Source organism: Ixodes scapularis, unplaced genomic scaffold (assembly GCF_016920785.2).
Source record: "Ixodes scapularis isolate PalLabHiFi unplaced genomic scaffold, ASM1692078v2 PGA_scaffold4__175_contigs__length_147842914, whole genome shotgun sequence".
Lineage (NCBI taxonomy): Eukaryota > Metazoa > Arthropoda > Arachnida > Ixodida > Ixodidae > Ixodes > Ixodes scapularis.
The window spans coordinates 99,023,878-99,051,450 of record NW_024609879.1 but is presented as its reverse complement, the minus strand read 5'-3'; positions in this window follow the sequence as shown (position 1 = coordinate 99,051,450).

Genomic DNA, 27,573 nt, shown 5'->3' with positions numbered 1-27,573 from the left:
ATAATATTAATTATAAGGAATCTGCTCTAGGTCTATGACGCATATGCCCGAGTGCTTTTGAAGCGGCCCAGAATTTATTTAGTTATCGCTCTCCAAAGGTTGCTTCTGACGCCAAAATCAGCCAAAAAGGGGGCGTTTCCCACAAATTTTGGCATATGCGCCGCCAATTGTACCATCATTGGCGACACTCAGCAGTCTATAATTTATTACAAGGGATCTGCTCTAGGTCTATGACGCATATGCCCGAGTGCTTTTGAGGCGGCCCGGAATTTATTTAGTAATCGCTCTCCAAAGGTTGCTTCAGACGCCAAAATCAGCCAAAAAGGGGGCGTTTCCCACAAATTTTGGCATACGCGCCGCCAATTGTACCATCAATGGGGACACTCAGCAGTCTAATATTCATTATAAGGAATCTGCTCTAGGTCTATGACGCATATGCCCGAGTGCTTTTGAAGCGGCCCGGAATTTATTTAGTTATCGCTCTCCAAAGGTTGCTTCAGACGCCAAAATCAGCCAAAAAGGGGGCGTTTCCCACAAATTTTGGCATACGCGCCGCGAATTGTACCATCAATGGCGACACTCAGCAGTCTAATATTCATTATAAGGAATCTGCTCTAGGTCTACGATGCATATGCCCGAGTGCTTTGGAAGCGGCCCGGAATTTATTTAGTTATCACTCTCCAAATGTTGCCTCAGACACCAAAATAAACCAAAAAGGGGGCGTTTTCCACAAATTTGGGCATACGCGCCGCCAATTGTACCATCAATGGCGACACTCAGCAGTCTATAATTCATTATAAGGAATCTGCTCTAGGTCTGTGACGCATATGCCCGAGTGCTTTTGAAGCGGCCGAGAATTTTTTTAGTTATCGCTCTCTAAAGGTTGCTTCAGACGCCAAAATCAGCCAAAAAGGGGGCGTTTCCCACAAATTTTGGCATACGCGCCACCAATTGTACCATCAATGGCGACACTCAGCAGTCTATAATTCATTATAAGGAATCTTCTCTAGGTCTATAACGCATATGCCCGAGTGCTTTTGAAACGGCCCGGAGTTTATTTAGTTATCGCTCTCCAAAGGTTGCTTCAGACGCCAAAATCAGCCAAAAAGGGGGCGTTTCCCACAAATTTTGGCATACGCGCCGCCAATTGTACCATCAATGGCGACACTCAGCAGTCTATAATTCATTATAAGGAATCTGCTCTAGGTCTATGACGCATATGCCCAAGTGCTTTTGAAGCGGCCCGGAATTTATTTAGTTATCGCTCTCCAAAGGTTGCTTCAGACGCCAAAATCAGCTAAAAAGGGGGCGGTCCCACAAATTTTGGCATACGCGCCGCCAATTGTACCATCAATGGCGACACTCAGCAGTCTAATATTAATTATAAGGAATCTGTTCTAGGTCTATGACACATATGCCCGAGTGCTTTTGAAGCGGCCCAGAATTTATTTAGTTATCGCTCTCCAAAGGTTGCTTCTGACGCCAAAATCAGCCAAAAAGGGGGCGTTTCCCACAAATTTTGGCATACGCGCCGCCAATTGTACCATCAATGGCGACACTCAGCAGTCTATAATTCATTATAAGGAATCTGCTCTAGGTCTATGACGCATATGCCCTAGTGCTTTTGAAGCGGCCCAGAATTTATTTAGTTATCGCTCTCCAAACGTTGCTTCAGACGCCAAAATCAGCCAAAAAGGGGCGTTTCCCACAAATTTTGGCATACGCGCCGCCAATTGTACCATCAATGGCGACACTTAGCAGTCTATATATCATTATGAGGAATCTGCTCTAGGTCTATGACGCATATGCCCGAGTGCTTTTGAAGCGGCCCAGAATTTATTTAGTTATCGCTCTCCAAACGTTGCTTCAGACCCCAAAATCAGCCAAAAAGGGGCGTTTCCCACAAATTTTGGCATACGCGCTGCCAATCGTACCATCAATGGCGACACTCAGCAGTCTATAATTCATTATAAGGAACCTGCTCTAGGTCTATGATGCATATGCCCGAGTGCTTTTGAAGCGGCCCGGAATTTATTTAGTTATCGCTCTTCAAATGTTGCTTCAGACCACAAAATCAGCCAAAAAGGGGGCGTTTCCCACAAATTTTGGCATACGCGCCGCCAATTGTACCATCAATGGCGACACTCAGCAGTCTATATTCATTATAAGGAATCTGCTCTAGGTCTATGACGCTTATGCTCGAGTGCTTTTGAAGCGACCCAGAATGTATTTAGTTATCGCTCTCCAAAGGTTGCTTCAGACGCCAAAATCAGCCAAAAAGGGGGTGTTTCCCACAAATTTTGGCATACGCGCCGCCAATTGTACCATCAATGGCGACGCTCAGCAGGCTAATATTCATTATAAGGAATCTGCTCTAGGTCTATGATGCATATGCCCGAGTGCTTTTGAAGCGGCCCGGAATTTATTTAGTTATCGCTCTCCAAAGGTTGCTTGAGACGCCAAAATCAGCCAAAAAGGGGGCATTTCCCACAAATTTTGGCATACGCGCCGCCAATTGTACCATCAATGGCGACACTCAGCAGTCTATAATTCATTATAAGGAATCTTCTCTAGGTCTATGACGCATATGCCCGAGTGCTTTTGAAGCGGCCCGGAATTGATTTAGTTATCGCTCTCCAAAGGTTGCTTCAGACGCCAAAATCAGCCAAAAAGGGGGCGTTTCCCGCAAATTTTGGCATACGGGCCGCCAATTGTACCATCAATGGCGACACTCAGCAGTCTAATATTCATTATAAGGAATCTGCTCTAGGTCTATGACGCATATGCCCGAGTGCTTTTGAAGTGGCCCGGAATTTATTTAGTTATCGCTCTCCAAAGGTTGCCTCAGACGCCAAAATCAGCCAAAACGGGGGCGTTTCCCACAGATTTTGGCATACGCGGCGCCAATTGTACCATCAATGGCGAAACTCAGCAGTCTATAATTAATTATAAGGAATCTCCTCTAGGTCTATGACGCATATGCCCGAGTGCTTTTGAAGCGGCCCAAAATTTATTTCGTTATCGCTTTCCAAAGGTTGCTTCAGACGCCAAAATCAGCCAAAAAGGGGGCGTTTCCCACAAATTTTGGCATTCGCGCCGCCAATTGTACCATCAATGGCGACACTCAGCAGTCTATAATTCATTATAAGGAACCTGCTCTGGGTCTATGACGCATATGCCCGAGTGCTTTTGAAGCGGCCCGGAATTTATTTAGTTATCGCTCTCCAAAGGTTGCTTCAGACGCCAAAATCAGCCTAAAACGGGGCGTTTCCCACAAATTTTGGCATACGCCCCACCAATTGTACCATCAATGGCGACACTCAGCAGTCTATAATTCATTATAAGGAACCTGCTCTGGGTCTATGACGCATATGCCCGAGTGCTTTTGAAGCGGCCCGGAATTTATTTAGTTATCGCTTTCCAAAGGTTGCTTCAGACGCCAAAATCAGCCTAAAACGGGGCGTTTCCCAAAAATTTTGGCATACGCGCCGCCAATTGTACCATCAATGGCGACACTCAGCAGTCTATAATTCTTTATAAGGAATCTGCTCTAGGTCTGTGACGCATATGCCCGAGTGCTTTTGGAGCGGCCGACAATTTTTTTAGTTATCGCTCTCCAAAGGTTGCTTCAGACGCCAAAATCAGCCAAAAAGGGGGCGTTTCCCACAAATTTTGGCATACGCGCCGCCAATTGTACCATCAATGGCGACACTCAGCAGTCTATATTCATTATAAGGAATCTTCTCTAGGTCTATAACGCATATGCCCGAGTGCTTTTGAAGCGGCCCGGAGTTTATTTAGTTATCGCTCTCCAAAGGTTGCTTCAGACGCCAAAATCAGCCAAAAAGGGGGCGTTTCCCACAAATTTTGGCATACGCGCCGCCAATTGTACCATCAATGGCGACACTCAGCAGTCTATAATTCATTATAAGGAACCTGCTCTAGGTCTATGATGCATATGCCCGAGTGCTTTTGAAGCGGCCCGGAATTTATTTAGTTATCGCTCTCCAAATGCTGCTTCAGACCACAAAATCAGCCAAAAAGGGGGCGTTTCCCACAAATTTTGGCATACGCGCCGCCAATTGTACCATCAATGGCGACACTCAGCAGTCTATAATTCAGTATAAGGAATCTGCTCTAGGTCTATGACGCTTATGCTCGAGTGCTTTTGAAGCGGCCCAGAATGTATTTAGTTATCGCTCTCCAAAGGTTGCTTCAGACGCCAAAATCAGCCAAAAAGGGGGTGTTTCCCACAAATTTTGGCATACGCGCCGCCAATTGTACCATCAATGGCGACGCTGAGCAGTCTAATATTCATTATAAGGAATCTGCTCTAGGTCTATGATGCATATGCCCGAGTGCTTTTGAAGTGGCCCGGAATTTATTTAGTTATCGCTCTCCAAAGGTTGCTTCAGACACCAAAATCAGCCAAAAAGGGGGCGTTTCCCACAAATTTTGGCATACGCGCCGCCAATTGTACCATCAATGGCGACACTCAGCAGTCTATAATTCATTATAAGGAATCTTCTCTAGGTCTATGACGCATATGCCCGAGTGCTTTTCAAGCGGCCCGGAATTTATTTAGTTATCGCTCTCCAAAGGTTGCTTCAGACGCCAAAATCAGCCAAAAAGGGGGCGTTTCCCACAAATTTTGGCATACGCGCCGCCAATTGTACAATCAATGGCGACACTCAGCAGTCTAATATTCATTATAAGGAATCTGCTCTAGGTCTATGACGCATATGCCCGAGTGCTTTTGAAGCGGCCCGGAATTTATTTAGTTATCGCTCTCGAAAGGTTGCCTCAGACGCCAAAATCAGCCAAAACGGGGGCGTTTCCCACAGATTTTGGCATACGCGCCGCCAATTGTACCATCAATGGCGACACTCAGCAGTCTATAATTAATTATAAGGAATCTCCTCTAGGTCTATGACGCATATGCTCGAGTGCTTTTGAAGCGGCCCGGAATTTATTTAGTTATCGCTTTCCAAAGGTTGCTTCAGACGCCAAAATCAGCCAAAAAGGGGGCGTTTCCCACAAATTTTGGCATACGCGCCGCCAATTGTACCCTCAATTGCGACACTCAGCAGTCTAATATTTATTATAAGGAATCTGCTATAGGTCTATGACGCATATGCCCGAGTGCTTTTGAAGCGGCCCGCAATTTATTTACTTATCGCTCTCCAAAGGTTGCTTTAGACGCCAAAATCATCCAAAAAGGGGGCGTTTCCCACAAATTTTGGCATACGCGCTCCCAATTGTACCATCAATGGCGACACTCAGCAGTCTATAATTCATTATAAGGAACCTGCTCTGGGTCTATGACGCATATGCCCGAGTGCTTTTGAAGCGGCCCGGAATTTATTTAGTTATCGCTCTCCAAAGGTTGCTTCAGACACGAAAATCAGCCTAAAACGGGGCGTTTCCCACAAATTTTGGCATAAGCCCCGCCAATTGTACCATCAATGGCGACACTCAGCAGTCTATAATTCATTATAAGGAATCTGCTCTAGGTCTGTGACGCATATGCCCGAGTGCTTTTGAAGCGGCCGAGAATTTTTTTAGTTATCGCTCTGTAAAGGTTGCTTCAGACGCCAAAATCAGCCAAAAAGGGGGCGTTTCCCACAAATTTTGGCATACGCGCCACCAATTGTACCATCAATGGCGACACTCAGCAGTCTATAATTCATTATAAGAAATCTTCTCTAGGTCTATAACGCATATGCCCGAGTGCTTTTGAAACGGCCCGGAGTTTATTTAGTTATCGCTCTCCAAAGGTTGCTTCAGACGCCAAAATCAGCCAAAAAGGGGGCGTTTCCCACAAATTTTGGCATACGCGCCGCCAATTGTACCATCAATGGCGACACTCAGCAGTCTATAATTCATTAAAAGGAATCTGCTCTAGGTCTATGACGCATATGCCCAAGTGCTTTTGAAGCGGCCCGGAATTTATTTAGTTATCGCTCTCCAAAGGTTGCTTCAGACGCCAAAATCAGCTAAAAAGGGGGCGGTCCCACAAATTTTGGCATACGCGCCGCCAATTGTACCATCAATGGCGACACTCAGCAGTCTAATATTAATTATAAGGAATCTGTTCTAGGTCTATGACGCATATGCCCGAGTGCTTTTGAAGCGGCCCAGAATTTATTTAGTTATCGCTCTCCAAAGGTTGCTTCTGACGCCAAAATCAGCCAAAAAGGGGGCGTTTCCCACAAATTTTGGCATACGCGCCGCCAATTGTACCATCAATGGCGACACTCAGCAGTCTATAATTCATTATAAGGAATCTGCTCTAGGTCTATGACGCATATGCCCTAGTGCTTTTGAAGCGGCCCAGAATTTATTTAGTTATCCCTCTCCAAACGTTGCTTCAGACGCCAAAATCAGCCAAAAAGGGGCGTTTCCCACAAATTTTGGCATACGCGCCGCCAATTGTACCATCAATGGCGACACTTAGCAGTCTATATATCATTATGAGGAATCTGCTCTAGGTCTATGACGCATATGCCCGAGTGCTTTTGAAGCGGCCCAGAATTTATTTAGTTATCGCTCTCCAAACGTTGCTTCAGACCCCAAAATCAGCCAAAAAGGGGCGTTTCCCACAAATTTTGGCATACGCGCTGCCAATCGTACCATCAATGGCGACACTCAGCAGTCTATAATTCATTATAAGGAACCTGCTCTAGGTCTATGATGCATATGCCCCAGTGCTTTTGAAGCGGCCCGGAATTTATTTAGTTATCGCTCTTCAAATGTTGCTTCAGACCACAAAATCAGCCAAAAAGGGGGCGTTTCCCACAAATTTTGGCATACGCGCCGCCAATTGTACCATCAATGGCGACACTCAGCAGTCTATATTCATTATAAGGAATCTGCTCTAGGTCTATGACGCTTATGCTCGAGTGCTTTTGAAGCGACCCAGAATGTATTTAGTTATCGCTCTCCAAAGGTTGCTTCAGACGCCAAAATCAGCCAAAAAGGGGGTGTTTCCCACAAATTTTGGCATACGCGCCGCCAATTGTACCATCAATGGCGACGCTCAGCAGGCTAATATTCATTATAAGGAATCTGCTCTAGGTCTATGATGCATATGCCCGAGTGCTTTTGAAGCGGCCCGGAATTTATTTAGTTATCGCTCTCCAAAGGTTGCTTGAGACGCCAAAATCAGCCAAAAAGGGGGCATTTCCCACAAATTTTGGCATACGCGCCGCCAATTGTACCATCAATGGCGACACTCAGCAGTCTATAATTCATTATAAGGAATCTTCTCTAGGTCTATGACGCATATGCCCGAGTGCTTTTCAAGCGGCCCGGAATTGATTTAGTTATCGCTCTCCAAAGGTTGCTTCAGACGCCAAAATCAGCCAAAAAGGGGGCGTTTCCCGCAAATTTTGGCATACGGGCCGCCAATTGTACCATCAATGGCGACACTCAGCAGTCTAATATTCATTATAAGGAATCTCCTCTAGGTCTATGACGCATATGCCCGAGTGCTTTTGAAGCGGCCCGGAATTTATTTAGTTATCGCTTTCCAAAGGTTGCTTCAGACGCCAAAATCAGCCAAAAAGGGGGCGTTTCCCACAAATTTTGGCATACGCGCCGCCAATTGTAGCCTCAATGGCGACACTCAGCAGTCTAATATTCATTATAAGGAATCTGCTCTAGGTCTATGACGCATATGCCCGAGTGCTTTTGAAGCGGCCCGCAATTTATTTACTTATCGCTCTCCAAAGGTTGCTTCAGACGCCAAAATCAGCCAAAAAGGGGGCGTTTCCCACAAATTTTGGCATTCGCGCCGCCAATTGTACCATCAATGGCGAATCTCAGCAGTCTATAATTCATTATAAGGAACCTGCTCTGGGTCTATGACGCATATGCCCGAGTGCTTTTGAAGCGGCCCGGAATTTATTTAGTTATCGCTCTCCAAAGGTTGCTTCAGACGCCAAAATCAGCCTAAAACGGGGCGTTTCCCACAAATTTTGGCATACGCCCCACCAATTGTACCATCAATGGCGACACTCAGCAGTCTATAATTCATTATAAGGAACCTGCTCTGGGTCTATGACGCATATGCCCGAGTGCTTTTGAAGCGGCCCGGAATTTATTTAGTTATCGCTCTCCAAAGGTTGCTTCAGACGCCAAAATCAGCCTAAAACGGGGCGTTTCCCAAAAATTTTGGCATACGCCCCACCAATTGTACCATCAATGGCGACACTCAGCAGTCTATAATTCATTATAAGGAATCTGCTCTAGGTCTGTGACGCATATGCCCGAGTGCTTTTGAAGCGGCCGACAATTTTTTTAGTTATCGCTCTCCAAAGGTTGCTTCAGACGCCAAAATCAGCCAAAAAGGGGGCGTTTCCCACAAATTTTGGCATACGCGCCGCCAATTGTACCATCAATGGCGACACTCAGCAGTCTATAATTCATTATAAGGAATCTTCTCTAGGTCTATAACGCATATGCCCGAGTGCTTTTGAAGCGGCCCGGAGTTTATTTAGTTATCACTCTCCAAAGGTTGCTTCAGACGCCAAAATCAGCCAAAAAGGGGGCGTTTCCCACAAATTTTGGCATACGCGCCGCCAATTGTACCATCAATGGCGACACTCAGCAGTCTATAATTCATTATAAGGAACCTGCTCTAGGTCTATGATGCATATGCCCGAGTGCTTTTGAAGCGGCCCGGAATTTATTTAGTTATCGCTCTCCAAATGCTGCTTCAGACCACAAAATCAGCCAAAAAGGGGGCGTTTCCCACAAATTTTGGCATACGCGCCGCCAATTGTACCATCAATGGCGACACTCAGCAGTCTATAATTCAGTATAAGGAATCTGCTCTAGGTCTATGACGCTTATGCTCGAGTGCTTTTGAAGCGGCCCAGAATGTATTTAGTTATCGCTCTCCAAAGGTTGCTTCAGACGCCAAAATCAGCCAAAAAGGGGGTGTTTCCCACAAATTTTGGCATACGCGCCGCCAATTGTACCATCAATGGCGACGCTGAGCAGTCTAATATTCATTATAAGGAATCTGCTCTAGGTCTATGATGCATATGCCCGAGTGCTTTTGAAGCGGCCCGGAATTTATTTAGTTATCGCTCTCCAAAGGTTGCTTCAGACACCAAAATCAGCCAAAAAGGGGGCGTTTCCCACAAATTTTGGCATACGCGCCGCCAATTGTACCATCAATGGCGACACTCAGCAGTCTATAATTCATTATAAGGAATCTTCTCTAGGTCTATGACGCATATGCCCGAGTGCTTTTCAAGCGGCCCGGAATTTATTTAGTTATCGCTCTCCAAAGGTTGCTTCAGACGCCAAAATCAGCCAAAAAGAGGGCGTTTCCCACAAATTTTGGCATACGCGCCGCCAATTGTACAATCAATGGCGACACTCAGCAGTCTAATATTCATTATAAGGAATCTGCTCTAGGTCTATGACGCATATGCCCGAGTGCTTTTGAAGCGGCCCGGAATTTATTTAGTTATCGCTCTCCAAAGGTTGCTTCAGACACGAAAATCAGCCTAAAACGGGGCGTTTCCCACAAATTTTGGCATAAGCCCCGCCAATTGTACCATCAATGGCGACACTCAGCAGTCTATAATTCATTATAAGGAATCTTCTCTAGGTCTATGACGCATATGCCCGAGTGCTTTTGAAGCGGCCCGGAATTTATTTAGTTATCTCTCTCCAAAGGTTGCTTCAGACGCCAAAATCAGCCAAAAAGGGGGCGTTTCCCACAAATTTTGGCATACGCGCCGCCAATTGTACCCTCAATGGCAACACTCAGCAGTCTAATATTCATTATAAGGAATCTGTTCTAGGTCTACGATGCATATGCCCGACTGCTTTGGAAGTGGCCCGGTATTTATTTAGTTATCGCTCTCCAAAAATTGCCTCAGATGCCAAAATCAACCAAAAAGGGGGCGTTTCCCACAAATTTGGGCATACGCGCCGCCAATTGTACCATCAATGGCGACACTCAGCGGTCTACAATTCATTATAAGGAATCTGCTCTAGGTCTGTGACGCATATGCCCGAGTGCTTTTGAAGCGGCCGAGAATTTTTTTAGTTATCGCTCTCCAAAGGTTGCTTCAGACGCCAAAATCAGCCAAAAAGGGGGCGTTTCCCACAAATTTGGCATACACGCCGCCAATAGTACCATCAATGGCGACACTCAGCAGTCTATAATTTATTTTAAGGAATCTTCTGTAGGTCTACAACGCATATGCCCGAGTGCTTTTGAAGCGGCCCGGAGTTTATTTAGTTATCGCTCTCCAAAGGTTGCTTCAGACGCCAAAATCAGCCAAAAAGGGGGCGTTTCCCACAAATTTTGGCATACGCGCCGCCAATTGTACCATCAATGGCGACACTCAGCAGTCTATAATTCAATATAAGGAATCTGCTCTAGGTCTATGACGCATATGCCCGAGTGCTTTTGAAGCGGCCCGGAATTTATTTAGTTATCGCTCTCCAAAGGTTGCTTCAGACGCCAAAATCAGCTAAAAAGGGGGCGTTTCCCACAAATTTTGGCATACGCGCCGCCAATTGTACCATCAATGGCGACACTCAGCAGTCTAATATTAATTATAAGGAATCTGCTCTAGGTCTGTGACGCATATGCCCGAGTGCTTTTGAAGCGGCCCAGAATTTATTTAGTTATCGCTCTCCGAATGTTGCTTCTGACACCAAAATCAGACAAAAAGGGGGCGTTTCCCACAAATTTTGGCATACGGGCCGCCAATTGTACCATCAATGGCGACACTCAGCAGTCTATAATTCATTATAAGGAATCTGCTCTAGGTCTATGACGCATATGCCCGAGTGCTTTTGAAGCGGCCCGGAATTTATTTAATAATCACTCTTCAAAGGTTGCTTCAGACGCCAAAATCAGCCAAAATGGGGGCGTTTCCCACAAATTTTGGCATACTCGCCGCCAATTGTACCATCAATGGGGACACTCAGCAGTCTAATATTCATTATAAGGAATCTGCTCTAGGTCTATGACGCATATGCCCGAGTGCTTTTGAAGCGGCCCGGAATTTATTTAGTTATCATCTTCAAAGTTTGCTTCAGACGCCAAAATCAGCCAAAAAGGGGGCGTCTCCCACAAATTTTTGCATACGCGCCGCCAATTGTACCATCAATGGCGACACTTAGCAGTCTATAATTCATTATGAGGAATCTGCTCTAGGTCTATGACGCATATGCCCGAGTGCTTTTGAAGCGGCCCAGAATTTATTTAGTTATCGCTCTCCAAACGTTGCTTCAGACGCCAAAATCAGCCAAAAAGGGGCGTTTCCCACAAATGTTGGCATACGCGCCGCCAATCGTACCATCAATGGCGACACTCAGCAGTCTATAATTCATTATAAGGAACCTGCTCTAGGTCTATGATGCATATGCCCGAGTTCTTTTGAAGCGGCCGGAATTTATTTAGTTATCGCTCTCCAAATGTTGCTTCAGACGCCAAAATCAGCGAAAAAGGGGGCGTTTCCCACAAATTTTGGCAGACGCGCCGCCAATTGTACCATCAATGGCGACACTCAGCAGTCTATAATTCATTATAAGGAATGTGCTCTAGGTCTATTACGCTTATGCTCGAGTACTTTTGAAGCGGCCCAGAATGTATTTAGTTATCGCTCTCCAAAGGTTGCTTCAGACGCCAAAATCAGCCAAAAAGGGGGTGTTTCCCAGAAATTTTGGCATACGCGCCGCCAATGGTACCATCAATGGCGACGCTCAGCAGTCTAATATTCATTATAAGGAATCTGCTCTAGGTCAATGACGCATATGCCCGAGTGCTTTTGAAGCGGCCCGGAATGTATTTAGTTATCGCTCTCCAAATGTTGCTTCAGACGCCAAAATCAGCTAAAAAGGGGTTCGTTTCCCACAAATTTTGGCATACGCGCCGCCAATTGTACCATCAATGGCGACACTCAGCAGTATAATATTAATTATAAGGAATCTGCTCTAGGTCTATGACGCATACGCCCGAGTGCTTTTGAAGCGGCCCAGAATTTATTCAGTTATCGCTCTCCAAATGTTGCTTCTGACGCCAAAATCAGCCAAAAAGTAAGCGTTTCCCACAAATTTTGGCATATGCGCCGCCAATTGTACCATCAATGGCGACATTCAGCAGTCTATAATTTATTATAAGGGATCTGCTCTAGGTCTATGACGCATATGCCCGAGTGCTTTTGAAGCGGCCCGGAATTTATTTAGTAATCGCTCTCCAAAGGTTGCTTCAGACGCCAAAATCAGCCAAAAAGGGGGCGTTTCCCACAAATTTTGGCATACGCGCCGCCAATTGTACCATCAATGGGGACACTCAGCAGTCTAATATTCATTGTAAGGAATCTGCTCTAGGTCTATGACGCATATGCCCGAGTGCTTTAGAAGCGGCCCGGAATTTATTTAGTTATCATCTCCAAAGGTTGCTTCGGATGCCAAAATCAGCCAAAAAGGGGGCGTTTCCCACAAATTTTTGCATACGCGCCGCCAATTGTACCATCAATGGCGACACTTAGCAGTCTATAATTCATTATGAGGAATCTGCTCTAGGTCTATGACGCATATGCCCGAGTGCTTTTGAAGCGGCCCAGAATTTATTTAGTTATCGCTCTCCAAACGTTGCTTCAGACGCCAAAATCAGCCAAAAAGGGGGCATTTCCCACAAATTTTGGCATACGCGCCGCCAATTGTACCATCAATGGCGACACTCAGCAGTCTATAATTCATTATAAGGAACCTGCTCTAGGTCTATGACGCATATGCCCGAGTGCTTTTGAAGCGGCCCGGAATTTATTTAGTTATCGCTCTCCAAAGGTTGCTTCAGACGCCAAAATCAGCCAAAAAGGGAGCGCTTCCCACAAATTTTGGCATACGCGCCGCCAATTGTACCATCAATGGCGACACTCAGCAGTCTAATATTCATTATAAGGAATCTGCTCTAGGTCTACGATGCATATGCCCGAGTTCTTTGGAAGCGGCCCAGAATTTATTTAGTTATCGCTCTCCAAAGGTTGCCTCAGACGCCAAAATCAACCAAAAAGGGGGCGTTTCCCACAAATTTGGGCATACGCGCCGCCAATTGTACCATCAATGGCGACACTCAGCAGTCTATAATTCATTATAAGGAATCTGCTCTAGGTCTGTGACGCATATGCCCGAGTGCTTTTGAAGCGGCCGAGAATTTTTTTAGTTATTGCTCTCCAAAGCTTGCTTCAGACGCCAAAATCAGCTAAAAAGGGGGCGTTTCCCACAAAGTTTGGCATACGCGCCGCCAGTTGTACCATCAATGGCGACACTCAGGAGTCTATAATTCATTATAAGGAATATGCTCTAGGTCTATGACGCATATGCCCGAGTGCTTTTGAAGCGGCCCGGAATTTATTTAGTTATCGCTCTCCAAAGGTTGCTTCAGATGCCAAAATCAGCTAAAAAGGGGGCGTTTCCCACAAATTTTGGCATACGCGCCGCCAATTGTACCATCAATGGCGACACTCAGCAGTCTAATATTAATTATAAGGAATCTGCTCTAGGTCTATGACGCATATTCCCGAGTGCTTTTGAAGCGGCCCAGAATTTATTTAGTTATCGCTCTGCAAAGGTTGCTTCTGACGCCAAAATCAGCCAAAAAGGGGGCGTTTCCCACAAATTTTGGCATACGCACCGCCAATTGTACCATCAATGGCGACACTCAGCAGTCTATAATTCATTATAAGGAATCTGCTCTAGGTCTATGACGCATATGCCCGAGTGCTTTTGAAGCGGCCCGGAATTTATTTAGTAATCACTCTCCAAAGGTTGCTTCAGATGCAAAAAATCAGCCAAAATGGGGGCGTTTCCCACAAATTTTGGCATACGCGCCGACAATTGTACCATCAATGGGGACACTCAGCAGTCTAATATTCATTATAAGGATTCTGCTCTAGGTCTATGACGCATATGCCCGAGTGCTTTTGAAGCGGCCCAGAATTTATTTAGTTATCATCTTCAAAGGTTGCTTCAGATGCCAAAATCAGCCAAAAAGGGGGCGTTTCCCACAAATTTTTGCATACGCACCGCCAATTGTACCATCAATGGCAACACTTAGCAGTCTATAATTCATTATGAGGAATCTGCTTTAGGTCTATGACGCATATGCCCGAGTGCTTTTGAAGCGGCTCGGAATTTATTTAGTAATCACTCTCCAAAGGTTGCTTCAGATGCCAAAATCAGCCAAAATGGGGGCGTTTCCCACAAATTTTGGCATACGCGCCGACAATTGTACCATCAATGGGGACACTCAGCAGTCTAATATTCATTATAAGGATTCTGCTCTAGGTCTATGACGCATATGCCCGAGTGCTTTTGAAGCGGCCCAGAATTTATTTAGTTATCATCTTCAAAGGTTGCTTCAGATGCCAAAATCAGCCAAAAAGGGGGCGTTTCCCACAAATTTTTGCATACGCACCGCCAATTGTACCATCAATGGCAACACTTAGCAGTCTATAATTCATTATGAGGAATCTGCTTTAGGTCTATGACGCATATGCCCGAGTGCTTTTGAAGCGGCCCATAATTTATTTAGTTATCACTCTCCAAACGTTGCTTCAGACGCCAAAATCAGCCAAAAAGGGGCGTTTCCCACAAATTTTGGCATACGCGCCGCCAATCGTACCATCAATGGCGACACTCAGCAGTCTATAATTCATTATAAGGAACCTGCTCTAGGTCTATGATGCATATGCCCGAGTGCTTTTGAAGCGGCCCGGAATTTATTTAGTTATCGCTCTCCAAATGTTGCTTCAGACGCCAAAATCAGCCAAAAAGGGGGCGTTTCCCACAAATTTTGGCATACGCGCCGCCAATTGTATCATCAATGGCGACACTCAGCAGTCTATAATTCATTATAAGGAACCTGCTCTAGGTCTATGACGCATATGCCCGAGTGCTTTTGAAGCGGCCCGGAATTTATTTAGTTATCGCTCTCCAAAGGTTGCTTCAGACGCAAAAATTAGCCTAAAATGGGGCGTTTCCCACAAATTTTGGCATACGCACCGCCAATTGTACCATCAATGGCGACACTCAGCAGTCTATAATTCATTATAAGGAATCTTCTCTAGGTCTATGACGCATATGCCCGAGTGCTTTTGAAGCGGCCCGGAATTTATTTAGTTATCGCTCTCCAAAGGTTGCTTCAGACGCCAAAATCAGCCAAAAAGGAGGCGTTTCCCACAAATTTTGGCATACGCGCCGCCAATTGTACCATCAATGGCGACACTCAGCAGTCTAATATTCATTATAAGGAATCTGCTCTAGGTCTACGATGCATATGCCCGAGTGCTGTGGAAGCGGCATGGAATTTATTTAGTTATCGCTCTCCAAATGTTGCCTCAGACGCCAAAGTCAACCAAAAAGGGGGCGTTTCCCACAAATTTTGGCATACGCGCCGCCAATTGTACCATCAATGGCGACACTCAGCAGTCTATAATTTATTATAAGGAATCTTCTCTAGGTCTATAACGCATATGCCCGAGTGCTTTTGAAGCGGCCAGGAGTTTATTTAGTTATCGCTCTCCAAAGGTTGCTTCAGACGCCAAAATCACCCAAAAAGGGGCGTTTCACACAAATTTTGGCATACGCGCCGTCAATTGTACCATCAATGGCGACACTCAGCAGTCTATAATTCATTATAAGGAATCTGCTCTAGGTCTATGACGCATATGCCCGAGTGCTTTTGAAGCGGCCCAGAATTTATTTAGTTATCATCTTCAAAGGTTGCTTCAGATGCCAAAATCAGCCAAAAAGGGGGCGTTTCCCACAAATTTTTGCATACGCACCGCCAATTGTACCATCAATGGCAACACTTAGCAGTCTATAATTCATTATGAGGAATCTGCTTTAGGTCTATGACGCATATGCCCGAGTGCTTTTGAAGCGGCTCGGAATTTATTTAGTAATCACTCTCCAAAGGTTGCTTCAGATGCCAAAATCAGCCAAAATGGGGGCGTTTCCCACAAATTTTGGCATACGCGCCGACAATTGTACCATCAATGGGGACACTCAGCAGTCTAATATTCATTATAAGGATTCTGCTCTAGGTCTATGACGCATATGCCCGAGTGCTTTTGAAGCGGCCCAGAATTTATTTAGTTATCATCTTCAAAGGTTGCTTCAGATGCCAAAATCAGCCAAAAAGGGGGCGTTTTCCACAAATTTTTGCATACGCACCGCCAATTGTACCATCAATGGCAACACTTAGCAGTCTATAATTCATTATGAGGAATCTGCTTTAGGTCTATGACGCATATGCCCGAGTGCTTTTGAAGCGGCCCAGAATTTATTTAGTTATCACTCTCCAAACGTTGCTTCAGACGCCAAAATCAGCCAAAAAGGGGCGTTTCCCACAAATTTTGGCATACGCGCCGCCAATCGTACCATCAATGGCGACACTCAGCAGTCTATAATTCATTATAAGGAACCTGCTCTAGGTCTATGATGCATATGCCCGAGTGCTTTTGAAGCGGCCCGGAATTTATTTAGTTATCGCTCTCCAAATGTTGCTTCAGACGCCAAAATCAGCCAAAAAGGGGGCGTTTCCCACAAATTTTGGCATACGCGCCGCCAATTGTATCATCAATGGCGACACTCAGCAGTCTATAATTCATTATAAGGAACCTGCTCTAGGTCTATGACGCATATGCCCGAGTGCTTTTGAAGCGGCCCGGAATTTATTTAGTTATCGCTCTCCAAAGGTTGCTTCAGACGCAAAAATTAGCCTAAAATGGGGCGTTTCCCACAAATTTTGGCATACGCACCGCCAATTGTACCATCAATGGCGACACTCAGCAGTCTATAATTCATTATAAGGAATCTTCTCTAGGTCTATGACGCATATGCCCGAGTGCTTTTGAAGCGGCCCGGAATTTATTTAGTTATCGCTCTCCAAAGGTTGCTTCAGACGCCAAAATCAGCCAAAAAGGAGGCGTTTCCCACAAATTTTGGCATACGCGCCGCCAATTGTACCATCAATGGCGACACTCAGCAGTCTAATATTCATTATAAGGAATCTGCTCTAGGTCTACGATGCATATGCCCGAGTGCTGTGGAAGCGGCATGGAATTTATTTAGTTATCGCTCTCCAAATGTTGCCTCAGACGCCAAAGTCAACCAAAAAGGGGGCGTTTCCCACAAATTTTGGCATACGCGCCGCCAATTGTACCATCAATGGCGACACTCAGCAGTCTATAATTTATTATAAGGAATCTTCTCTAGGTCTATAACGCATATGCCCGAGTGCTTTTGAAGCGGCCAGGAGTTTATTTAGTTATCGCTCTCCAAAGGTTGCTTCAGACGCCAAAATCACCCAAAAAGGGGCGTTTCACACAAATTTTGGCATACGCGCCGTCAATTGTACCATCAATGGCGACACTCAGCAGTCTATAATTCATTATAAGGAATCTGCTCTAGGTCTATGACGCATATGCCCGAGTGCTTTTGAAGCGGCCCGGAATTTATTTAGTTATCATCTTCAAAGTTTGCTTCAGATGCCAAAATCAGCCAAAAAGGGGGCATTTCCCACAAATTTTTGCATACGCGCCGCCAATTGTACCATCAATGGCGACACTTAGCAGTCTATAATTCATTATGAGGAATCTGCTCTAGGTCTATGACGCATATGCCCGAGTGCTTTTGAAGCGGCCCAGAATTTATTTAGTTATCGCTCTCCAAACGTTGCTTCAGACGCCAAAATCAGCCAAAAAGGGGCGTTTCCCACAAATTTTGGCTTACGCGCCGCCAATCGTACCATCAATGGCGAAATCAGCAGTCTATAATTCATTATAAGCAACCTGCTCTAGGTCTATGATGCATATGCCCGAGTGCTTTTGAAGCGGCCCGGAATTTATTTAGTTATCGCTCTCCAAATGTTGCTTCAGACCCTAAAATCAGCCAAAAAGGGGGCGTTTCCCACAAATTTTGGCATACGCGCCGCCTATTGTACCATCAATGGCGACACTCAGCAGTCTATAATTCATTATAAGGAATCTGCTCTAGGTCTATGACGCTTATGCTCGAGTGCTTTTGAAGCGGCCCAGAATGTATTTAGTTATCGCTCCTCAAAGGTTGCTTCAGACGCCAAAATCAGCCAAAAAGGGGGTGTTTCCCACAAATTTTGTCATACGCGCCGCCAATTGTACCATCAATGGCGACACTCAGCAGTCTATAATTCATTATAAGGAATCTGCTCTAGGTCTATGACGCACATGCCCGAGTGCTTTTGAAGCGGCCCGGAATTTATTTAGTAATCACTCTCCAGAGGTTGCTTCAGACGCCAAAATCAGCCAAAATGGGGGCGTTTCCCACAAATTTTGGCAGACGCGCCGCCAATTGTACCATCAATGGGGACACTCAGCAGTCTAATATTCATTATAAGGAATCCGCTCTAGGTCTTTGACGCATATGCCCGAGTGCTTTTGAAGCGGCCCGGAATTTATTTAGTTATCATCTTCATAGGTTGCTTCAGGTGCCAAAATCAGCCAAAAAGGGGGCATTTCCCACAAATTTTTGCATACGCGCCGCCAATTGTACAATCAATGGCGACACTTAGCAGTCTATAATTCATTATAAGCAATCTGCTCTAGGTCTATGACGCATATGCCCGAGTGCTTTTGAAGCGGCCCAGAATTTATTTAGTTATCGCTCTCCAAACGTTGCTTCAGACGCCAAAATCAGCCAAAAAGGGGGCGTTTCCCACAAATTTTGGCATACGCGCCGCCAATTGTACCATCAATGGCGACGCTCAGCAGTCTATAATTCATTATAAGGAATCTGCTCTAGGTCTATGACGCTTATGCTTGAGTGCTTTTGAAGCGGCCCAGAATGTATTTAGTTATCGCTCTCCAAAGGTTGCTTCAGACGCCAAAATCAGCCAAAAAGGGGGTGTTTCCCACATATTTTGGCATACGCGCCGCCAATTGTACCATCAATGGCGACGCTCAGCAGTCTAATATTCATTATAAGGAATCTGCTCTATGACTATGACGCATATGCCCGAGTGCTTTTGAAGCGGCCCGGAATTTATTTAGTTATCGCTCTCCAAAGGTTGCTTCAGACGCCAAAATCAGCCAAAAAGGGGGCGTTTCCCACAAATTTTGGCATACGCGCCGCCAATTGTACCATCAATGGCGACACTCAGCAGTCTATAATTCATTATAAGGAATCTTCTCTAGGTCTATGACGCATATGCCCGAGTGCTTTTCAAGCGGCCCGGAATTTATTTAGTTATTACTCTCCAAAGGTTGCTTCAGATGCCAAAATCAGCCAAAAAGGGGGCGTTTCCCACAAATTTTGGTATACGCGCCACCAATTGTACCATCAATGGCGACACTCAGCAGTCTATAATTCATTATAAGGAATCTTCTCTAGGTCTATAACGCATATGCCCGAGTGCTTTTGAAGCGGCCCGGAGTTTATTTAGTTATCGCTCTCCAAAGGTTGCTTCAGACGCCAAAATCACCCAAAAAGGGGGCGTTTCCCACAAATTTTTGCATACGCGCCGCCAATTGTACCATCAATGGCGACACTCAGCAGTCTATAATTCATTATAAGCAACCTGCTCTAGGTCTATGATGCATATGCCCGAGTGCTTTTGAAGCGGCCCGGAATTTATTTAGTTATCGCTCTCCAAATGTTCTTCAGACGCCAAAATCAGCCAAAAAGGGGGCGTTTCCCACAAATTTTGGCATACGCGCCGCCAATTGTACCATCAATGGCGACACTCAGCAGTCTATAATTCATTATAAGGAATCTGCTCTAGGTCTATGACGCTTATGCTCGAGTGCTTTTGAAGCGGCCCAGAATGTATTTAGTTATCGCTCTCCAAAGGTTGCTTCAGACGCCAAAAATCAGCCAAAAAGGGGGTGTTTCCCACAAATTTTGGCATACGCGCCGCCAATTGTACCATCAATGGCGATGCTCAGCAGTGTAATATTCATTATAAGGAATCTGCTCTAGGTCTATGACGCATATGCCCGAGTGCTTTTGAAGCGGCCCGGAATTTATTTAGTTATCGCTCTCCAAAGGTTGCTTCAGACGCCAAAATCAGCCAAAAAGGGGGCGTTTCCCACCAATTTTGGCATACGCGCCGCCAATTGTACCATCAATGGCGACACTCAGCAGTCTATAATTGATTATAAGGAATCTTCTCTAGATCTATTACGCATATGCCCGAGTGCTTTTCTAGCGGCCCGGAATTTATTTAGTTATCACTCTCCAAAGGTTGCTTCAGACGCCAAAATCAGCCAAAAAGGGGGCGTTTCCCACAAATTTTGGCATACGCGCCGCCAATTGTACCATCAATGGCGACACTCAGCAGTCTAATATTCATTATAAGGAATCTGCTCTAGGTCTATGACGCATATGCCCAAGTGCTTTTGAAGCGGCCCGGAATTTATTTAGTTATCGCTCTCCAAAGGTTGCCTCAGATGCCAAAATCAGCCAAAACGGGGGCGTTTCCCACAGATTGTGGCATACGCGCCGCCAATTGTACCATCAATGGCGACACTCAGCAGTCTATAATTAATTATGAGGAATCTCCTCTAGGTCTATGACGCATATGCCCGAGTGCTTTTGAAGCGGCCCGGAATTTATTTAGTAATCACTCTCCAAAGGTTGCTTCAGAGGCCAAAATCAGCCAAAATGGGGGCGTTTCCCACAAATTTTGGCATACGCGCCGCCAATTGTACCCTCAATGGCGACACTCAGCAGTCTAATATTAATTATAAGGAATCTGCTCTAGGTCTATGACGCATATGCCCGAGTGCTTTTGAAGCGGCCCGCAATTTATTTATTTATCGCTCTCCAAATGTTGCTTCAGACGCCAAAATCAGCCAAAAAGGGGGCGTTTCCCACAAATTTTGGCATACGCGCCGCCAATTGTACCATCAATGGCGACACTCAGCAGTCTATAATTCATTATAAGGAATCTGCTCTGGGTCTATGACGCATATGCCCGAGTGCTTTTGAAGCGGCCCGGAATTTATTTAGTTATCGCTGTGCAAAGGTTGCTTCAGACGCCAAAATCAGCCTAAATCGGGGCGTTTCCCACAAATTTTGGCATACGCCCCGCCAATTGTACCATCAATGGCGACACTCAGCAGTCTATAATTCATTATAAGGAATCTTCTCTAGCTCTATGACGCATATGCCCGAGTGCTTTTGAAGCGGCCCGGAATTTATTTAGTTATCGCTCTCCAAAGGTTGCTTCAGACGCCAAAATCAGCCAAAAAGGGGGCATTTCCTACAAATTTTGGCATACGCGCCGCCAATTGTACCATCAATGGCGACACTCAGCAGTCTAATATTCATTATAAGGAATCTGCTCTAGGTCTACGATGCATATGCCCGAGTGCTTCGGAAGCGGCCCGGAATTTATTTAGTTATCGCTCTCCAAAGGTTGCCTCAGACGCCAAAATCAACCAAAAAGGGGGCATTTCCCACAAATTGGGGCATACGCGCCGCCAATTGTACCATCAATGGCGACACTCAGGAGTCTATAATTCATTATAAGGAATCTGCTCTAGGTCTGTGACGCATATGCCCGAGTGCTTTTGAAGTGGCCGAGACTTTTTTTAGTTATCGCTCTCCAAATGTTGCTTCAGATGCCAAAATCAGCCAAAAAGGGGGCGTTTCCCACAAATTTTGGCATACGCGCCGCCAATTGTACCATCAATGGCGACACTCAGCAGTCTATAATTCATTATAAGGAATTTTCTCTAGGTCTATAACGCATATGCCCGAGTGCTTTTGAAGCGGCCCGGAGTTTATTTAGTTATCGCTCTCCAAAGGTTGCTTCAGACGCCAAAATCAGCCAAAAAGGGGGCGTTTCCCACAAATTTTGGCATACGCGCCGCCAATTGTACCATCAATGGCGACACTCAGATGTCTATAATTCATTATAAGGAATATGCTCTAGGTCTATGACGCATATGCCCGAGTGCTTCTGAAGCGGCCCGGAATTTATTTAGTTATCGCTCTCCAAACTTTGCTTCAGACGCCAAAATCAGCTAAAAAGGGGGCGTTTCCCACAAATTTTGGCATACGCGCCGCCAATTGTACCATCAATGGCGACACTCAGCAGTATAATATTAATTATAAGGAATCTGCTCTAGGTCTATGACGCATATGCCCGAGTGCTTTTGAAGCGGCCCAGAATTTATTAGAGCGCAGCTCTTAGGGGCCCGTTTCCGGCTTGAGCGGCGTCGCCGTCGGCGTCGGCGTCGGCGTAACCGCGCGGTGCATCATGGGAAATGTCCCATAATGCACCGCGCGAGCCCTCCACCAAGGTCACGTGACCTCGTGGGGGGTCACGTGACCCCCCGAAGTCACGTGACTCCCCTGAGGTCACGTGGCCCCCCCTCGAGGTCACGTGACCCCCGCCGATGTCGCGTGACCTCCCGATGACGTCATCGTCACTGATGACGTCACCGGCATCCACATCGTCATCGTCATCATCACTGATGACGTCACCGGCATCCACATCGTCATCGTCATCATCACTGATGACGTCACCGGCATCCACATCGTCATCGTCATCCCTGATGACGTCACCGGCATCCGCATCGTCATCGTCATCACTGACGACGTCACCGGCATCCACATCGTCATCGTCATCATCACTGATGACGTCACCGGCATCCACATCGTCATCGTCATCATCACTGATGACGTCACCGGCATCTGCATCTTCATCGTCATCATCACTGATGACGTCACCGGCATCCACATCGTCATCGTCATCAGCACTGATGACGTCACCGGCATCCACATCGTCATCGTCATCATCACTGATGACGTCACCGGCATCCACATCGTGATCGTCATCATCACTGATGACGTCACCGACATCCGCATTGTCATCGTCATCATCACTGATGACGTCATCAGTGACGTCACTGATGTCGTCACCGGCATCCGCATCGTCATCGTCATCATCACTGATGACGTCATCAGCGACGTCACTGATGACGTCATCAGCGACGTCACTGATGACGTCACCAACATTCGCATCGTCATCGTCATCATCACTGGTGAAGTCATCAGTGACGTCACTAATGACGTCATCGGTACCCGCATCGTCATCGTCACTGATGACGTCATCAGTGACGTCAGTGATGACATCATCGGCATTGGCGGTCACGTGACCCCCAAGGTAACGTGACCCCCCCTGGTTAGTTTAACCCCCCCCAGTGCCCTTCCCTCCTCCTCAAGAGCTGCGCTCCAATTCGGCGTTACAGGGAGTTGTAAGCGGCTTTCATTTTTTTAGAGCGCAGCACTTAGGGGCCCGTTCCCGGCTTGAGCGGCGTCGGCGTAACCAAGGTCACCCCAGGGTCATCCCAAGGTCACGTGACCCCAAGGTCACCCCAAGGTCACGTGACCCCTCCCCAAGGGTCATGGGGGTCACGTGACTCCCCAAGGTCACCCCAAGGTCACGTGACACCTTCCCCAGGGTCACGTGACCCCCAAGGTCACGTGACACCCAAAGTCACGTGGCTCCCCAAGTCACGTGACCCCCGGGGTCACGTGACCCCCGATGACGTCACCGGCATCCGCATCGTCATCGTCATCATCACTGATGACGTCACCGGCATCCGCATCGTCATCGTCATCATCGCTGATGACGTCATCAGTGACGTCACTGATGACGTCACCAACATCCACATCGTCATCGTCATCATCGCTGATGACGTCATCAGTGACGTCACTGATGACGTCACCGGCATCCGCATCGTCATCGTCATCATCGCTGATGACGTCATCAGTGACGTCACTGATGACGTCATCGACATCCGCATCGTCATCGTCATCATCACTGATGACGTCACCGGCATCCGCATCGTCATTGTCATGGTTACTGATGACGTCATCGGCATCGTCATCGTCACGTGACTCCCTAGGTCACGTGACCCCCACCCAAGGTCACTTGACCTCCCCAGTACCCTTCCCTCCTCCGCCTCAAGAGCTGCGCTCTAATTCGGCGTTACAGGGAGTTGTAAACGGCTTTCACTTTTTTTAGTTATCGCTCTCCAAAAGTTGCTTCTGACGCCAAAATCAGCCAAAAAGGGGGCGTTTCCCACAAATTTTGGCATACGCGCCGCCAATTGTACCATCAATGGCGACACTCAGCAGTCTATAATTCATTATAAGGAATCTGCTCTAGGTCTATGACGCATATGGCCGAGTGCTTTTGAAGCGGCCCAGAATTTATTTAGTTATCGCTCTCCAAACGTTGCTTCAGACGCCAAAATCAGCCAAAAAGGGGGCGTTTCCCATAAATTTTGGCATACGCGCCGCCAATTGTACCATCAATGGCGATACTCAGCAGTCTATAATTCATTATAAGGAATCTGCTCTAGGTCTATGACGCATATGCCCGAGTGCTTTTAAAGCGGCCCGGAATTTATTTAGTTATCGCTCTCCAAATGTTGCTTCAGACGCCAAAATCAGCGAAAAAGGGGGAGTTTCCCACTAATATTGGCATACGCGCTGCCAATTGTACCATCAATGGCGACACTCAGCAGTCTATAATTCATTATAAGGAATCTGCTCTAGGTCTATGACGCATATGCCCGAGTGCTTTTGAAGCGGCCCAGAATGTATTTAGTTATCGCTCTCCAAAGGTTGCTTCAGACGCCAAAATCAGCCAAAAAGGGGGTGATTCCCGAAAATTTTGGCATACGCGGCGCCAATTGTACCATCAATGGCGACGCTCAGCAGTCTAATATTCATTATAAAGAATCCGCTCTAGGTCTATGACGCATATGCCCGAGTGCTTTTGAAGTGGCCCGGAGTTTATTTAGTTATCGCTCTCCAAAGGTTGCTTCAGACGCCAAAATCAGCCAAAATCGGGGCGTTTCCCACAAATTTTGGCATACGCGCCGCCAATCGTACCATCAATGGCGACACTCAGCACTCTATAATTCATTATAAGGAATCTTCTCTAGGTCTATGACGCATATACCTGAGTGCTTTTCAAGCGGCCCGGAATTTATTTAGTTATCGCTCTCCAAAAGTTGCTTCAGACGCCAAAATCAGCCAAAAAGGGGGTGTTTCCCACAAATTTTGCCATACGCGCCGCCAATTGTACCATCCATGGCGACACTCAGCAGTCTAATATTCATTATAAGGAATCTGCTCTAGGTCTATGATGCATATGCCCGAGTGCTTTTGAAGCGGCCCGGAATTTATTTAGTTATCGCTCTCCAAAGGTTGCTTCAGATGCCAAAATCAGCCAAAAAGGGGGTGTTTCCCACAAATTTTGGCATACGCGCCGCCAATTGTACCATCAATGGCGACACTCAGCAGTCTATATTTCATTATAAGGAATCTGCTCTAGGTCTATGACGCATATGCCCGAGTGCTTTTGAAGCGGCCCGGAGTTTATTTAGTTATCGCTCTCCAAAGGTTGCTTCAGACGCCAAAATCAGCCAAAAAGGGGGCGTTTCCCACAAATTTTGGCATACGCGCCGCCAATTGTACCATCAATGGCGACACTCAGCAGTCTATAATTCATTATAAGGAATATACTCTAGGTCTATGACGCATATGCCCGAGTGCTTCTGAAGCGGCCCGGAATTTATTTAGTTATCGCTCTCCAAACGTTGCTTCAGACGCCAAAATCAGCTAAAAAGGGGGCGTTTCCCACAAATTTTGGCATACGCGCCGCCAATTGTACCATCAATGGCGACACTCAGCAGTATAATATTAATTATAAGGAATCTGCTCTAGGTCTATGACGCATATGCCCGAGTGCTTTTGAAGCGGCCCAGAATTTATTTAGTTATCGCTCTCCAAAAGTTGCTTCTGATGCCAAAATCAGCCAAAAAGGGGGCGTTTCCCACAAATTTTGGCATATGCGCCGCCAATTGTACCATCAATGGCGACACTCAGCAGTCTATAATTTATTATAAGGGATCTGCTCTAGGTCTATGACGCAAATGCCCGAGTGCTTTTGAAGCGGCCCGGAATTTATTTAGTTATCGCTCTTCAAAGGTTGCTTCAGACGCCAAAATCAGCCAAAAAGGGGGCGTTTCCCACAAATTTTGGCATACGCGCCGCCAATTGTACCATCAATGGCGACACTCAGCAGTCTATAATTCATTATAAGGAATCTGCTCTGGGTCTATGACGCATATGCCCGTGTGCTTTTGAAGCGGCCTGGAATTTATTTAGTTATCGCTCTGCAAAGGTTGCTTCAGACGCCAAAATCAGCCTAAAACGGGGCGTTTCCCAGAAATTTTGATATACGCCCCGCCAATTGTACCATCAATGGCGACACTCAGCAGTCTATAATTCATTATAAGGAATCTTCTCTAGCTCTATGACGCATATGCCCGAGTGCTTTTGAAGCGGCCCGGGATTTATTTAGTTATCGCTCTCCAAAGGTTGCTTCAGACGCTAAAATCAGCCAAAAAGGGGGCGTTTCCTACAAATTTTGACATACGCGCCGCCAATTGTACCATCAATGGCGACGCTCAGCAGTCTAATATTCATTATAAGGAATCTGCTCTAGGTCTACGATGCATATGCCCGAGTGCTTTGGAAGCGGCACGGAATTTATTTAGTTATCGCTCTCCAAAGGTTGCCTCAGACGCCAAAATCAACCAAAAAAGGGGGCGTTTCCCACAAATTTGGGCATACGCGCCGCCAATTGTACCATCAATGGCGACACTCAGCAGTCTATAATTCATTATAAGGAATCTGCTCTAGGTCTGTGACGCATATGCCCGAGTGCTTTTGAAGCGGCCGAGACTTTTTTTAGTTATCGCTCTCCAAAGGTTGCTTCAGATGCCAAAATCAGCCAAAATGGGGGCGTTTCCCACAAATTTTGGCATACGCGCCGCCAATTGTACCATCAATGGCAACACTCAGCAGTCTATAATTCATTATAAGGAATCTTCTCTAGGTCTATAACACATATGCCCGAGTGCTTTTGAAGCGGCCCGGAGTTTATTTAGTTATCGCTCTCCAAAGGTTGCTTCAGATGCCAAAATCAGCCAAAAAGGGGGCGTTTCCCACAAATTTTGGCATACGCGCCGCCAATTGTACCATCAATGGCGACACTCAGCAGTCTATAATTCATTATAAGGAATCTGCTCTAGGTCTATGACGCATATGCCCGAGTGCTTTTGAAGCGGCCCGGAATTTATTTAGTTATCGCTCTCCAAAGGTTGCTTCATACGCCAAAATCAGCCAAAATGGGGGTGTTTCCCACAAATTTTGGCATACGCGCCGCCAATTGTACCATCAATGGCGACACTCAGCAGTCTATAATTCATTATAAGGAATCTGCTCTAGGTCTATGACGCATATGCCCGAGTGCTTTTGAAGCGGCCCGGAATTTATTTAGTTATCGCTCTCCAAAGGTTGGTTCAGACGCCAAAATCAGCCAAAAAGGGGGCGTTTCCCACAAGTTTTGGCATACGTGCCGCCAATTGTACCATCAATGACGACACTCAGCAGTCTAATATTCATTATAAGGAATCTGCTCCAGGTCTATGACGCATATGCCCAAGTGCTTTTGAAGCGGCC